The 16,670-nt window shown below is 41.3% G+C and overlaps 1 pseudogene; it reads left to right on the plus strand.

Annotated features, from left to right (window-relative positions):
* Nucleotides 1-6,958: 6,958 nt before the first annotated feature.
* Nucleotides 6,959-7,748, plus strand: LOC140515834 (CCR4-NOT transcription complex subunit 7 pseudogene; annotated as a pseudogene).
* The last annotated feature ends 8,922 nt before the right edge of the window (nt 7,749-16,670 follow it).

The following is a 16,670-nucleotide window of genomic DNA, read 5'->3' on the forward strand; positions in this document are numbered from 1 at the left end:
CAATCAGGGAGACGACCTCTTGTTCAAAGGAACGACAGACAATGAAGTAAGATCTGTAGTAAACATATTTGGGAAATGGCATAACGTTCAGATTCTTAAAAGAAAATTTAAATGAATTACAGGAAGAAATAGTAATACTATAGTAGTGGAGGACCTCACCTTTTCCCTTTGGGAGCTAGATAAACCTAGCCATAAAATGATTAAGAAAGAAGTTAAGGAGGGTAACAGAGTTTTAGAAAACCTAGATAAGAAAGACATCTGGAGAAAACTGAATGGGGATAGAACGGAGCACAGACACGTTGCTTTTTGTAAATTCACATTATACAAATTGGACTTTATGTAAGGAATTCTCTAAGAAATCTTGGGTAAAATTTACCATAACGTGTTGAGGTCTCTTTCTGCTCCTGCCCCTCAACTTAGTGTTCTGTGGTCACCTCCCACCTAAAAGCTAAAAAAAATCATCCAAATGAAAGCAGAACAGACCTGCAGAGAGATCGCCACCATCATTGCTGGGCCAGGGCTTGGCTTGAGACCTCCAATGCTGAGAGAGAACTTGGTTCCACTGTGCCCACCCACCCGAGAGTTTGGTCCCTGAGTTTTGGTACATCCCCGTTAGGGTACCGTGTATCTGTCCCTGTTTCCCACCTCGTGAGGACTGTCCTGTCCTGACTGTTTCCCTCTCCGGGCCTCATGTTTCTGCCTGCAGGCGTGTTCTTCGTTTCAGTTCCAGCGACACCCTCATGTGGCTCGCCCCACCAGTCATGTGCTTCTCCTCCTGCTGATGCTTCTCTGTGCCCAACCTCCATTCGTCCTTTCATCCATGTGCCAGCTCCCCTTCCACGGGAGTGCAATCCCCTTCCTGCTTCCTTCCTGCCCTTTTCCCCATCCCTGGATAAATTCACATTATGTAAAGAACATGTGGAACAGTCCAATTACATTGTTGTTGTTGTTCTTCTAATATTTATTTTGTTATTTATTTTCCCTAATCACATGTAAGAACAATTTGTAAAATTCATTTTTAAAACTTTGAGTTCCAAATTCCCTTTCTTCCTCCCTCTCAACCTTCACCCCCAAATTGATCAGCCAGTTATTTGATATAGGTGATATATGCTTAGTCACGCAAAAAATATATATTTCTGTATTAGTCATACTGTAAAATAAAAAATAGACCAAAAAAATCCCTCGAGAAAAATAAGTTTAAAAATATACTTTAATCTACATTTAGATACCATCAATTCTTTCCCTGGGGATGGATAACATTTTTCATCATAATTTCTTCACAGTCATCTTGGATCTTTCTATTGCTGAGGATTGCTAAATCCTTCCTAGGTGATCATCTTATAATATAGCTGTAACTGTGTGCCTTGTTCTCCTGATGCTAACCATTTTGCTTTCCATTACTTCATGTAAATCTTTCTAGGTTTTTCTGAAACCATCCTGATGATCATTTCCTATAACATAGTATTCTATCACAATGATACCATAGCTTAATTAGACATTCCTCAATTGACTCTCATCCCCTCCATCTCCAATTCTTTGCCACCAAAAAAGAGCTGCTATAAATATTTTTCTACATATAGGTCCTCTGCCTTTCTTTAAATGTTGTTTGGAATACAGAGCTAGTAGTGGTATTGTTAGATCAATGGGTATGCATGGTTGTGCTGGATATAGTTCCAAATTGTTCTACAGAATGGTTGAATCTGTTCACAATTCCACCAACAGTGTATTAATATCTCAGTTTTCTCATGTTCCCTCCATCATTTCCTTTTCCTTTTCTGTTCTATTAACCAATTTAATACATGTGAGGTAGTACCTCACAATTTTTTACCTTGCATTTCTCCACTCAAGAGTGATTTAGAGTGCTTTTTTTTCACGTGGCTGTAGGTAACTTTGATTATTTCGTTTGAAAACCGACTGATCATATCTTTTGATCATTTATCTGGCGGGGAAAGTATCTTATTTGTACTAGTTTGACTCCTTTCCTACAGATTTGTGAAAGGAAGCCTTTACAAAAGGAATTTAGCTTTAAGAATTTTTTAACCATTTATACTTGCAGACTGTATTTCTCTCCATCCTATTACCCCCCCCATTCACTCTATTGTCTCTCTCCTTTCACCCTGTCCCCCCTCAAAAGGAATTTGCTTCTGACTGCCCCCTCCTTCAATCTGCCTTCCCTTCTATCACCCCACACATTTCTCTTATGCCCTTCTCCTCCTACTTTTCTTTAGGGTAAGACAGATTTCTAAATCCATTGTATATGTATGTTATTCCCCTTTTGAGGCAGTTCCGAAGAAAGTAATGTGCAAGTGTTCCCCACCACCTCCCCCATCATCTTCCACTCCACTGCAAAAGCCCCTTTTTACCTCTTTTACATGAGATAATTTATTCCATTCTGCATCTTCCTTTCTCTTTCTTCCAGTGCACTCTCCTTTCTCATCCCTTAATTTCATTTTTAGGTTGATTAGATTCCTTCATGTTGAACTCACCCCTCAGCCCTCTCTCTATGTGTACTCCTTCTGAGTGCCCTAATGATGAGAAATTATTTATGAGTTACAAGTGTCATCTTCCAGTGCAGGAAGGTAAACAGTTTAACCTTATTATGTCCCTTATGGTTTCCTTTTCCTGTTTACTTTTTTATGATTCTCTCCAGTCTTGTATTTGAAAGTCAAATTTTCTATTCAGCTCCGGTCTTTTTTAAAATTAAATGTTTTATTGATAATCTAATGTTTAAAAATAGTGCAGTCTCTAAACTTGTTTCCTCCCTTTGACAGTTTGATAATTTCAAAGAGTAAAACACCATAACTTTTTTCTTTTTCTTTGTTCAGTATTTTATTTTCTTCCAGTTACATGTAAAAGCAATTTTTACCATTTGTTTGTAAAGCTTTGAGTTCCAAATTCTCTCCCTTCCTTCCTCCTCACTTCCCCTCATTGAGAAGGCAAGAAATTCTATACAGGTTACACATGTGTAGTCACGCAAAACATATTCATAATAGTCATGTTGTGTAACAAATCATGGACAAGGAAAAAAAACTCAAGAAAAATACTCAAAGTAAAAAAAAAAATGTATGCATCAGTACTTTTTCAGTACTATATTCAGACACCATTATTTCTTTCTCTGGGAATGGGTAACATTTTTCAGCATAAGTCCTTCCGAGTTTTCTTCGATTGTTGTATCACTGAGAATAGTTAAGTCACTCACAGATGATCATCTTACAATATTGCTCTAACTTTGTGCACAGTTCATTTCACTTTGCATTAGCCAATCCAAGCCTTTCCAAGTTTTTCTGAGAACATCCTGTTCATCATTTCTTTATATATCATTTCTTATCTATTCCATCATAATCGCATAGCACAACTTGTTCATCCCCTCCCCAGTTGATGGACATCCCCTCAAATTCTCATTCTTTGCCCCCAGAAAAGAACTGTTATATATTTTGTTGTACACATAAGTACTTTTCCTTTTTGTTTTTTTATCTCCTTTAGGATGCATACCTAGTAGTGGTGTTATTAGGTCAATCTGTATGCATAGTTTTATTGGGTATAGTTCCAAATTGCTCTACAGAATGTTTGAATGAGTTCACAACTCCACTGACAGTGCATTAATATCTCATTTTACCCACAGCCCTTACAACATTTGTCATTTCCCTTTTCAGACCTATTAGTCAATCTGATAGTTATGAGGTAGTACCTCAGAATTGTTTTAATCTGCCTTTCTCCAATCAATAGTGAGTTTTGAGTATTCATATGCATGAATAATTTTGATTACTTCATCTGAAAACTGATAATATCTTTTTATCATCGATCTATTGGAGAATGGCTGTTATTTTTATAAATTTGACTCAGTTCTCTATATGTTTGAGAAATAACGTCTTTATGAAAGAAAATCACTTCAAATATTTTTCACAGTTACTACTGATGGAGTGTATTTCCCTTCATCCAATTCCCTCCACATTTATTCTGTTTTCTTTCTCCTTTGCACCCTGTCCCTCATCAAAAATATTTTGCTTCTGACTAGCTCCTCTCCCAATGTGTCCTCCCTTTTATCACACCACTAACCTCATCCCTTTCCCCTCATACCTTCCTGTACCTTCCTTGTCTATCTTCCTGTAAGGTAAGATATATTTCTATACCCAAATGAATGTGTATGGCATTCCCTTCTTGAGACAATTGTGATGAGAGCAAGTTTCATTCACTCTCCCTCACCTCCCACCTCATCTTCTCCACTGTAAAAACTTTTTCTTTCTTTTTTTATGTGGGGTGATTTACCTCATTCTACCTCTCCCCTTCTCTTCCAGTATACTCCACTCTCACACCTTAATTTTATTTTTCTAGATATTGTCCATTCATGTTCAACTCACCCCTGTGCCCCCTGTCTACTCCTTCTAACTACTCTAATAACGAGAAAGGTCTTATGAGTTACAGATAACATCTACATATGTAGGAATATGAACAGTTTAATTTATTAAGTCCCTTATGGTTTCCCTTTTTTGTTTACCTTTTTATGCTTCTCTTTATTCTTGTATTTGGAGGTCAAATTCTCTACTCAGTTCTGGTCTTGTCATTAGGAATGCTTGAAAGTCCTCTATTTCATTGAATGTCCATTTTTTCATCTCTCCATTTTCCTTTTCTTCAGCTTTGCTCAACATGAGTGTAGAGGTGGTGGTAGTGGATGGTTGGAGTTAGGAGTACAATATGATTATATTCTAGTTCAGGAGAACAGTTTGAAGTAATTGTCTTGGTACTGGGGGTCAAAAGAGGTACACACCCTGCAGAGATAATAAAAGGGCTGAAATGAAAGGATTTATTAACTGATTGGACATGAATGCAATGGAGAAAGAAGATGCAGCCCAGCTGTGCAGTGAATACAACACTGCCAGTGGAGACAGGAACACCTGAGTGTAACCCTGCCTCTGATACCTGCTAACTAGGTGTCCCTGGGAAAGTCATTTAACTTCTTTGTGCTTCCATTTCCTCATCTGTAAAAATGAGTTGGGCTGTGATGGCCCCTCATGTCCTAGGCTATGATTGACCTCATGTAATTCACCCCACAACTGCCTGGACTCACTCTCCTCTGTTGCATTCTGTCTCTTTGATTCCTGCCTTGCCCACCCTTCTTCCCCTCCCCTAGGATATACCCTGGGCCTGTGCTTAGCACAGAGTTTGGCACATAGTAAGCACCTAGAAATGCTTTTTTTCTCTCTCATTATCTCTCTCCCTCCCTCCCTCTTTCTCCCTCTCTCTCCATCTATAACACCTCAGGAAGTCTTCATGGAAAATATGGGTCTAGAACACTGGTCACCTTTCCTGTACAGATTGGGGCAGAAAGTATCTGGTGTGGTGGGTTTCCTCTTCAGAAAATTTCTGGAGCCAGAGAATATAGTTGCCAAGGTATGAGCCTGTAAGCCCCATTCCCCTCAGGGGACCTCTGAAGTCATCCCTTAGATGACAGCCTTAATCGACTTAGCATCAGGGCCTGGGGGGATGGGGAGGCAAATTAATTCAAAGTACACACCCACACATATGAATATCCAAACAGTCATAATTATTGTTCTTTTACAAATTGTCTCTTCTTCTGATGGAGTCTGGAGAAAAGTATAGTGATGGAAAACCACCAAAGTTGAGAATGAGAAAGAAAATACAACCATCAAACCAGCAGATGCTGACAAAGTCACCAGAGCAGGCAATATCTTCAGAAGGAACTGAGAATTTACAGTGGCTGGGGGGGCTTTATAAGAAAGTTCCAAGAGTCAAAGGAAAACTGGGCTACAAGATAGATAAGTGTCTGGGAAAAGCTGATGGAGGATGGTGTGAGGGAGAGCAGAGTCTGTGGTTTGGCCAACTGTCTGACTCCTCTGCATGATTCCATAAGCAGCGGTATCCTGGCCATGGCACTGAGCCCTTAGCAGCTCAGGGAGAACCCAAGTACCCACATAAGGATTGGGCATTTGAGAGTGGTGTCAAAGATACCCCACTGCACCAGCATTTCATCTGTGGTAGGCATGTAGTAGTAAAGGGTCTGTGAACATACTGTCTGACTTGGACATTTACAGACAATCACCCATGGCACATGGGGAAACTGACTCAGAGAGGGACATCAATTGTCCTTGGACACACAGCAGCTAAGTATCAGAGGTAGTTCCAGAACTCTCCTTACGAAAGAATTACAGAGTGTGAGACCTGGAAGGTACATGAGAAGCCACTGAATTTAACCTTCTCCCTAAAACGAATTTCAATAATAACATGCCTGAAAAGTGGTCATCCAGCCTCTGCTGGAAGAACTCTAAGGAGCCTCCAAGCATCATCACTTCAAGGGAGCTCATCTCACCTTCAGGCAGCTCTCATTTCTAGAAACTTTTTCCTGACACCTGGCCTGGATTGTGACTCTTTACAACTTTTTGCCATGTGCTCCCACCCCATCTCCTGTCCCTAAATATTACATGACTTATTTTGTGCTTTAAATTTTCAAAATGCTTTATAATGTAAGTGATCTCATTTAAGTCTTAGAGATGTAGCCCTAGGGTTCAGAGAAGGAAATACGAGGAATATGGTTAGTTCTCTGTGGATTTGGCACAAATCTTGACCCATTGATTAAGTTTATCTTCGACAGAGTACCTCTAGGCAGCACAGATGGCTTCTGGGATCTCCTTAGGTTTAGGTGGGGATTTTTCACAATGACAGGAACATATGAAGGTGGTTGTGGGACATGCCCCTTGGCACCAATGTAGCCACTGTGGCAGCTTTGGTGGTGTAAGAAAAGCAGTGACACCCTGAGCAAGTATACAATAAAGTAGAATTCCTAGAAAACATAATGATGACCCTAATTCATCCTCTAAATAACTTTCTCAAAATTGGGCAGCTAGCTGGTGCAGTGGATAGAGCACCAGTGCAGGAGTCAGGAGGACCTGAGTTCAAATCTCACCTAAGCTAACCTGAAGCAGAGTACACTGACTTGATATTAATGAATGAGCAAGGGGACTGTCCTCCAGGAACCTCAACAAGGCACTTTAGTTTCAAATGTAATTTAAGGGTGGATGTCTAAGCCCAAGACTCTAAAGAGCTACTAATAACAAGCAAACTAAGACGAGGAAGAAGGGATTGAGACAACATCTTTTGCAAAATTTCTTATGACATTGGAAATAGTGCTCCATGAAGGAGTTAAACTGCTTTCCTTTCACAATCTTTATTACTGGTTATTTCATCAAATTCCTAATCAGTGTTCGCTTGCCTGAAAACCTGGGCTTCTTTGAGATCCTCTGATAGCTCTGTTCTTGTCATTGATGATGGAAAGTATTTAATCAAGAGATTCAAAACACCTCAAGGGTGTAGCGCAGGAGAAGGATGAGCAGCTAGATTTGGAGTGGATAGGAGCACGGTACCACACAGTATCTGATTCCTTACTCAGAGAAATGGCCTTTTTCAAAATGAGGGAAAAGTTCTTTAAAGATCACATTGGTCATCTTAAATGTCGTGGTCCCTTACCTGGCCTTAGCTTGGGCTCATGTTATGCCTGGACTCATAATCACAAGGAATTCACATGGAGAAAAACCGGCAAGCAGTCACTATGGGAAAAGAAAAACAAGGCTTTATTTGGAGCTATACGCATGCCTGTAGTATCTCCAGTTAAATCCCTGAATGATTCATTGCCATTGCAGATAAATCACAAATGGAACCCTGACGTAAACATGAGAAGACAAGCAAGCAGGACTGACTCTGGAAAGTGGCAGAAACCCTTTAAATCAGCCCTTTGAACAATGTCTTCCTTGAGCTTGCCTTCTCAGTCCATTTTATCTTTTGTCTTTCAGTTCTAATGAGGACAATTCCTTCTACAGATCCTGACAAACAAAAGTTTTCAAGTCAAATCTGGCAGTTAACTCCTTTATCTGTGAGAAAATATGTATGGCAGAGAGAAAAATTCCTATTCATATCTAAACACATTTGCACCACCACGTAAGTATGGGGACCCCGTGAACACGTCGGTATCCCCAGAGTCCCTTCTGATGGAATTATGTTCCATTAGGTTGGGAAAGAAGACAGACAAGTAGTGACAGATATGAGACAGCCCCCTTTTCACAGCATTGAGAAAAATAAGCCACTACCAAGTTCCTAGACTCAGAGGCTGAGAACATAAAGTTACTGGAGGAATTCCAGTTAGAAGAAACACGTGGAACACTGGTTTTCCAGTGTGCCAGGCTAAAGGGAGCTAAGCATATACACAGGAAAATGATAAGCCATTTAATTTTGAGAGAATCTCTTTCTTCTTCTCTCCCTCCATCCCTGGTTGATTGCAGCAGCCTGGGTGGGTGAACAGAAAAGGAAAGAATAGAAATATACTCAGTGAAGTGAAGATTATTTTAGTAGAAGCAGAATTTGAAAGAAACAAGACATGCTCTGGCACCACTTAACTGCCCTATGCAGGCCTAGAAGAAAAAAAAATAATCCTGGGCGAATACAAAATCAGATAATGAGGTTACAGCTGTAGTCATTGCCATCAGTGGAAGGGCTTCGATTCCAATCTGGCTTTTCTACTTCTCTATCTCATCTTCTTGCTTAGATAAGTGATCTTTCTACTGTATTAATAACCAGTTATTAAATTAGGATTAGAGTTTTTTCTCTCTACTTCTCTATATTCAGGGACTAGCCCTTGTAAGTCAGCTAGTCCCTAAAGGACATTTCTGATAAATGAAATTTTCAAAAACTCAGGGAACATGCTCTTTGAACCTTAATCAAGTATAAGACCTTAATTCTGTTTACAATGTGAACGTCATGTAGTCTAAGTGAGTTCCAGCCCAAAAGCATGAAGTCTCTGCCTTTCAAGCCCTTCATCAGCTGATGGAGACAACTAACCAGAGTGGTCCGGATTGCTGGAGGTGGCTGAATTTCATGATAAAGTCATGTTCTCAGCAGCAGGACCTGAAGACTTTGAGGCCCTCTCCTCATTAATTGTTCACCAATGAGGGTTGATTTTCACGTTACAGGGGCACTTCCTATTCTGAAGGTATTTAAACATTCAGTAATCTCTATGGTTTTATCTTTGGTTATGGAGACAGACCACTCACCCTCAATTTATTAATCATCAGTTGGCTTAATAAATTCATTATTATTTATCCATAAATTGTCTCTCAGGCTTTTCTTTCGTCTCATTCTCCTGAACCATGTACTCCATCCCCCTGCAACTGATACACTCCATTCTGAACAAGGCTATCATTCTCCTTTCAGGCACTACCAGAATTCCCAAATATATTATATGTATATGTGGCCTTAGGTCTCTCCCTTACCAGTCATTCCTTTAAGGTCTTCAGTGACTCCACAGGATCATAGGACCCTAGATGTAGAGATGGGAGGGACCCCAGAGAACATCTAACCTAATCCCCTCATCTTACAGAGGTAATTTGCCCAAGCTCATGCACAAGATTTAAATTGAGCATTGTAAGGGATATCAGAGGTTCTCTGTTCAAGCTACTTAATTTACAGAGGAGGAAAGTGAGGTCCAGAGACAAGTGACTTGTTAAGATCACACACAGGAATACAGAGTGGGTGCTGAAAGGGACCTCACAGGCGATGTAATGAAACCTTCTCATTTGACTGATTTGGGAACTCAAGCTCAGAGACCTTAAGTGACTTGCTCAGGTCATCAGTGACAGAAGCAGGACTGGAGCCAAAGTGTCTTTGACTCCAAATCCAAGCTCCTTCCATTCTCCCACAAAATGGCCCCATTTCTAATCCCCTTTCTCGGTCTGTGTCCAGGTAAAGAGTGTTGTTAGAAAGCAGTGCCTAATTTGGTGACTCCAAGGTGAGGGGAGATGGGAAGGAGAAGAGAAGAGCAAGTCCATTGAGTTCTAGAAGCCAGGTGGAAATAACACTTTCCACGGAGTTCTGTTCCTTTAATTCTCACATTTCCTGTCTCATTCTCTACCTTTCACTCTCCACAGAGCCTAACCCTGTGATGGAAAGGCATTAAGGTCTCAACATATGAGTTTTCTAGAGAGAATTGACCTGAAAGCCAATGAACAAGAAACTGATAACTCAGATTTTCTTTGGCCATCATTGTCTCAGCGCTTTCTCAAAATTTTTGAGCCTACAAAATCTTTGCTATTTGTTGCATCTCTTTCACGTACACAAAGTTCCTGAAGATTTTCCAACCTTTTCTGTCCACTGCTAGGCCTTGGAAGGGAAAGCGGGACAAACTACTCTGTCAAAATTCCCATCAACTCTTTTCTAAGCATGAGAGACTCACTGTCAATGGCTCTATGGTGTTTGGAGAGTGGTCTCCTGGCAGCAAAGAGCACCCGGGCTGAGAAGTTCAATTATTCTGTTTCCTTAGCACAGCAGCTGTAGAAAGGAGGAGTTTTTCTGGGAAGTGATCACCCAACACCGAGGTTTTATACACACTCTGTCTTTTTGCTCTTTGATGACAGTATTCTATATGCTTATAGTAATTCTCAGGTGGAGGTGGGTGAGAAGGAGAGGATCCATTCCCATCAGATTCTGGTAGTCAGAATGTTTTCCTGAAAAGCAGAGGGTGGTGGAGCTACCACGTCAACTTAGTCTCTCTCTTATGTATAAGTGTTATTGGATTCACATTTTCCCATGATAGGATGCCTACGGGAGATTTATAGCATCTTTGGGAATGAAATGGCGATTTTATTTATCTGTTACTATCTCATAAACCAATCTGCTGCATAAATCCTTTCAAACCTCTCATATCAGCAAGAGGCAAAGTTAAGTAAGGGGGTAAGTAAGGTAAGTAAGCAAAAGCATAAAGGAAGTGACATCATCAGGATAGAGTATTATGCAGAGAGGAATCCAAGGAATTCAGTTCAGGCCAATAAGGATCTACTAAATGCTTTGCAGAGGAATCTTTCCATTTAGGGGAAGGTTTTTTTTTTCCTTTAGTATAAAAAATTCAATACCTTCCTTTAGTCTTAGAACTTCAAGAGGGATGAGAGAATAGAGGCAGCAGGATCTAATGGACATGACATTGAATTTCAAGTGAGCAAAATCCAGGTTCAAATCCTGCTTCAGACACTTACCAAATGTGCACTCTCAGAGGAGTCACTTGATCTCTGTGCTTTCAGTTTCCCCCTCTGTTAAATGAGGGAGAGTTGGAACTAGAGAGCTTACGAAGTCTTTTACAGCTTTATATCTGGTGTCCCATGATCCCATAGACTCACTGAAGGTCTTAAAGAATGACTGGGCAGAAAGGCAATCAAAGCAACAGATACACAGTATATAAGCTTGGCAGAGCCAGAAAGGAGAGACAGAGTCAGGGACAGAGCCAGACAGAGAGACAGAGATGGAGGAAGAGACAGTTGGCTTTGTTTAGATGGAGTATAGCAGTGGAAGTCAGATTGTGAACGTTTTTTAGGTTGTGGAAGTAGAGGAGCTGGATTGAAATTGCAGCCCTGCTACTGAATACCACTACAGCTGTAGCCTCACTTATAGCCTCACTTACTATTTGATTTTTTACACTCCCAGCGTTATTGTTTTTAATTTACTAGCCCTGCTCACAAGTGCCAATATTTACCTGCAGGACTGATTTCAAGATGGTCAAGTCTCACTCAAACTTTGGTATTTCTTCCATCAGTTTCCTTCATTTCCGTATTTATTTTCTCTGCGTATTTCTCTGGTGAGTGGGTAATTAGCGGTTTTGGCTGTGTTCGTCCTTCACTGCTGAAGAAGACCATGCCATCAGAGAAACGATGACATGACTTGCACTTGACTTTATTTTGAGTGAGGGAGGGCCGTGTGCAGTTCACCAACCTCACTTCTCCATCAGAGCCATCTGAATCCAATGACCAGATATTCAATAGGATGACTGGAGATAGCCCAGAATGCAATAGGAGACCTTGGCCCCTTTAAGTTAAGGTCTATTCGGTAGTCACTTATGGTGAGGTATTTAGCTGGCACATTGATGGTGGAAACCAACTCATTGGTGTCTCCACTGCTGTGAATTCCGATGTTATATCAGGTGAACTTTGCTATAATAAAGAATTTTACAGGTTATTTAATATTGATGTTTTAGCCTGAATTCCTATTTGTACTGAAGAAATTTATTATTCACTTCCTATCATAAATTTAGGACTTCATTTAGCTCCATTTTTCCCTTTTAACCAGCAGAAGTTTCACAGGTTGAAAGCAGACTCTAGAATTCATCTGAGTAGAATATTAGGAGATATACACAAGACGACAGCCTCAAAGTAACAATGGAATAATGGCATTATTTTGATGTCATTAAATGATGAGCTTTGCAGTATTTCTCCCTGTCTTAAACTTTTTAGTTAACTGCAGTATCCTGTGTGAATACAAGATGTCAGTGAAAGACTGTGCTGTGTTCCTCAGTGGAAATTAATTGGTCAGTAAGCATTTACTATGCACCTACTTTCAATTTAATTCCATTCAATAATCATTTATTGATCACCTACTATGTGTGAGGCACTTTGTGCAGTCATGGGGGACTTTCTGAAATTAAGCTGCATGTGCGAGGAGGAACAAGTAGGTAATTAAAGTACATGAAAGAGACTGGTATATAATCAGTGTAACAAGGAAGGATATAACTAAAGCGTGAGGGGCTTTAAATGAGAAAGAGAAGACTCCCATTGCTCCCAGATGTACAGGGGAAACACTGGAATTTTTTGAAGAGATTTATTGACCAGAGATCTAAACATTTCAGTAAACTCTAATTCGTTTTGACTTCTAGGTGTCATCCAAAGACTATCTTGGTCAAGGACAACTAATTCGTCTACAAGAATTGATTAAGTGTCTACTTTATGGGAGTCAGGAGGAACATCCTTTTCAAAGGCGTAGAGATGGGAAATGAAGCGTCACGTGTGAGGAACAGTAAGCAGGCAGATCTTGCTGAATGGAGCTCCTGAAGGGGAATTACCCTCCTCCTTTTCCAGTCTTCTTGCCCCTTAGTCTTTGACCCAGTGACACCAGCCTCCTGCGTATTCCACACACAGGACCCTCCATCTCTGAGCTCCTGCCATTTCTCTGGCTGTCCTCCATGCTTGGAATGCTCTTCTTTCTCATATCGGGCTACTAGCTTCCCTGGCTTTCATTAAGTTCCAAGTAAAATCCGATCTTCTGTAAGAAGCCTGTCCTAACCCCTCTTAATTCTAATGCCTTCCTTTGGTTAATTATCTCCTACTTATTCTGTATGTAGCTTGTTCGTATGTATTGGTTTGCTGTCTGCCCCCTTAGAGTTGGAACTCCTTGAGGTCACGAATGGTCTTTTGTTTCTTTTTGTATCCCCAGCTCTTAGCACAGTGCCTGGCACATTGTAGGCACTTAATAAATTTTTCTTGACTAATAGAATTATTATTGTATATTGTATAATAAAGGTAGGATGTAGGCAGGGTTGGCAAACGAAAGTGCCTGTATTTAATCCCAGATGTACTGGGGAACCACTAGAGTTTATTGAACAGATTGATTGACCATGGCTTTTGGAATATTCCTCTGACTGCTATGTGAATGATGGAGCAGAGAAGGAAAATCTGATATGGAAAGTCCATGTAGGAGGCTATAGAAATAATACAGGTGAGAAATGATGACGAGCAGAGAGGTAATAGATGAAGGACACTCTGAGGAGCTGGTAATGACACAACTTGACAACTGATTGGATATGGAGTTTGAGGAGGGGGAGGATCATAGTATAGAGGCAGTGGACAGAGAGAGAGGTGGAGGCTGGGGCCAATCAACTTTGAAGTAGATTTTGGGTGATTCTTAGCATTCTATATTGCATCCAGTTACACCAGAATGTCTAAAAATATTTTGATGACTCTCAACCAAATACAGTATTGCATGAAATGGACAGATGAACAGCAACTCACCCAGAGAGACAGAGTCACATTGGAACATAGATATGTTGCCAAAGAGACGTCCCTCAATATTAACCAAGAAGGCCTACTCAGGAAGTGGAACTTCAATCCACTGACAAGCCTGTGGGACAGTAGCAGCAGCCTATTGTCATTACAACTGGAAACAATTAAACTGTACATCTACCAGCCTTGTATAACAGGGACCATTCCAGATGTAACTGGGAGGGAATGCTTGTATAGTGTAAGGATAGCATTTAAATTCTGGTGGCAATTTTCCCCTAAGCTGAGCAAAGGGTCCACACTGGTCTATGACGTTGCTTAGTGTTTGGGGGATTGTATCTATATAAGGGAATTAACAAAAGCTGTGTTCATTGACTTTAAAGTATCTGCTAACTGTATCAAACTGTTCTCTCCACCCCAGGGGAGTTGGCTTGTTGTCTAGCAATCAAGTGATGGGACTGACATCCTGTTTGTTTGACACCAAAAGCCACAGGCTAAATATTCTGCTGGTGGAACGGTGGTGGTGGTGGTGGTGGTGGTGGTGGTGGTGGTGGTGGTGGTGGTGGTGGTATGTATGTGTGTGTGTGTGTGTGTGTGTGTGTGTGTGTGTGTGTGTGTGTGTGCGCGCGCGCGCGTGCGTGTAGCTGAGCACCCTGGGTGAAATTAAATGCAAAACCTTGCATCTCTCCTTCATGTATTCCTGGGTTACAAACCCAGCATACCACAACGATCCCTGCTGGGGGAGCCACTTGGTTCAGTCTCACTAGTGTATCATGTATCTTGATTTTGTGGTAGAGCCTCCTGGAGGATTCAGAGCAGGACTGCCCCAGGAGTATTCATATTTTTAACACTAACCTCATGGTAGCGTGAAGGGCAGTTGCAGGGATGAACTAATGGGACAGGTCACAAATCACATAAACCAAGGAAAACAACAAGAGAAAAATCAGGAGGCAATTATTATTAATCAATCAAATAATTGAGAGTTAATTAATCATAATCTCCTTCTCCCCTGTCCCAATTCCTTGTCTGTTTCTGATGTTCAGAGTCCAGAGGCTTTCTGTCCCACCAATCTGAACATCTCTTTACGTTCTTTCATTACTGGCAGTATATTGTCTGTCCTCTGAACCAGTTTCCTTAGGAATCCACGTCTCACTCTCTGTATCTTTTTGGGGTGTAGGGTGTGTTCAGGGAGCACCAGTATTTTTGGTGTGATGGCTGCCAAGCCCTTTTTGGAGCTCTTTCCACCTTTGGTGTTCACCTGTTCCACCTAATTCTCACCTATGGTTCCAAGAAGCTGCAGAATACAAAGCAGCCACACCCTGGTAAACCGTGTAGGCAGACGGGCAAAACCAGGTTGAGGGTAACCAAGGAGTCTCTAACACATTGGTGCAGTAAAGGGGGTGTCTACCTCAAACATGTGAAGACTTTCTTTGGTGGAATGGGCAGATGAAAACAATTTATTCCAAAGGCCATGAAGGCAGCTGAAACAGGTGATGTGGAGGGCCTAGACCTTGATTAGACACCAAAGAGTCCAAGGTCATCCACTGCATCCTGAGCCATTGCCAGCCATGCTGATTCTGTCCTGCCACTGGACACTGGACTATGACGACTCTGGAGGAGAGAGTGAGGCTGACAACTTCATGCAACTCTGCCTCACTTAAATCCAATTTACACACGAATCAAAAGACATCACCCATACCATTTCACTATTATGCCTCATAGTCCTGTGGTGACAGGCAAGTGATGAAGCAGCAGATGCGGATACACCAGGAGCTGTAGTCACAACCCTGCACACAGGTGACCCAAGTCATAGGGTCGTTTCTCACTGGAAGCAGAAGTGGGACTAAGCAGCCCCCTGTTTGTCTGAATAGCCTTTTAAGGATCGCAATGCTCACCTCCTGGTGTGAGGAAGGGGGCTAGAAAAGGTGCTTTAAACATTGCCTGCTTACCCAACGCTGTCCTGATCACCGCGGCAGGCAGGGAATCCCACTATGTGGTCAAAACACAAAAAAATGTACAAAATGTACAAAAATATCTGCAAAGCTGATTCCACTCACCATGGGCACATGGAACATGCTCACACTAATAAAGAACACAAAATTCCTTAGACCTGAAAGAACTGCTCTTGTGGCAAGAGAACTCAACAGGTATCGCATTCAAATACCAGCCCTGAGTGAAACAAAGTGGGATAGGCTGGAGCTGGATACACCTTTATCTGGAGTGGGCACAGAGAAGAGGAGTGCCGTGAAGCTGCCGTGGGTTGTGCAATCAAAACTAATCTAATCAGCAAGTTGGTATGCCTGCAAAAGGAGTGAATGACAAGTTCAAGATACTGCGATTGCCACTTGCAGGAAAACGCTATGCCACCATCATCAAGGCCTATGCTCCCACCATGACAAACCCTGATGAAGTCAAAGAAAAATTTTATGATGACCTAGAGACCCTCATCATCAATGTGCCAAAAGAGGACAAGCTTATAATTCTGGGTGACTTTAATGCTAGAGTAGACTCAGACCACCAGACTTGGTAGGGAGTCCCATGGAGGAATGGAGTTGGAAACAGCAATAGCAATGATCATTTGCTGCTGAGGACTTGTGCATTGCATGACCTTCTCATCACCAGCACTGTTTTTCGTTTACCTAAACGCAATAGGACTTCATGGATGCATCCTCGCAGCAGATATTGGCATCTAATAGATTATGTGATTGTAAGGAAAAGAGACAAGATGTGAGAGTGACAAAGGTAATGTGTGGTGCAGAGTGCTGGACTGATCAAAGACATCCTTTCCAAGCTAAATATTCATATTCATCAAAAATGCTGCCCCCAAGGCAAAGTGACTACCAGAAGAATTAA

This window comes from Notamacropus eugenii, chromosome X (genome assembly GCF_028372415.1).
Source record: "Notamacropus eugenii isolate mMacEug1 chromosome X, mMacEug1.pri_v2, whole genome shotgun sequence".
Taxonomy (NCBI): Eukaryota; Metazoa; Chordata; class Mammalia; order Diprotodontia; family Macropodidae; genus Notamacropus; species Notamacropus eugenii.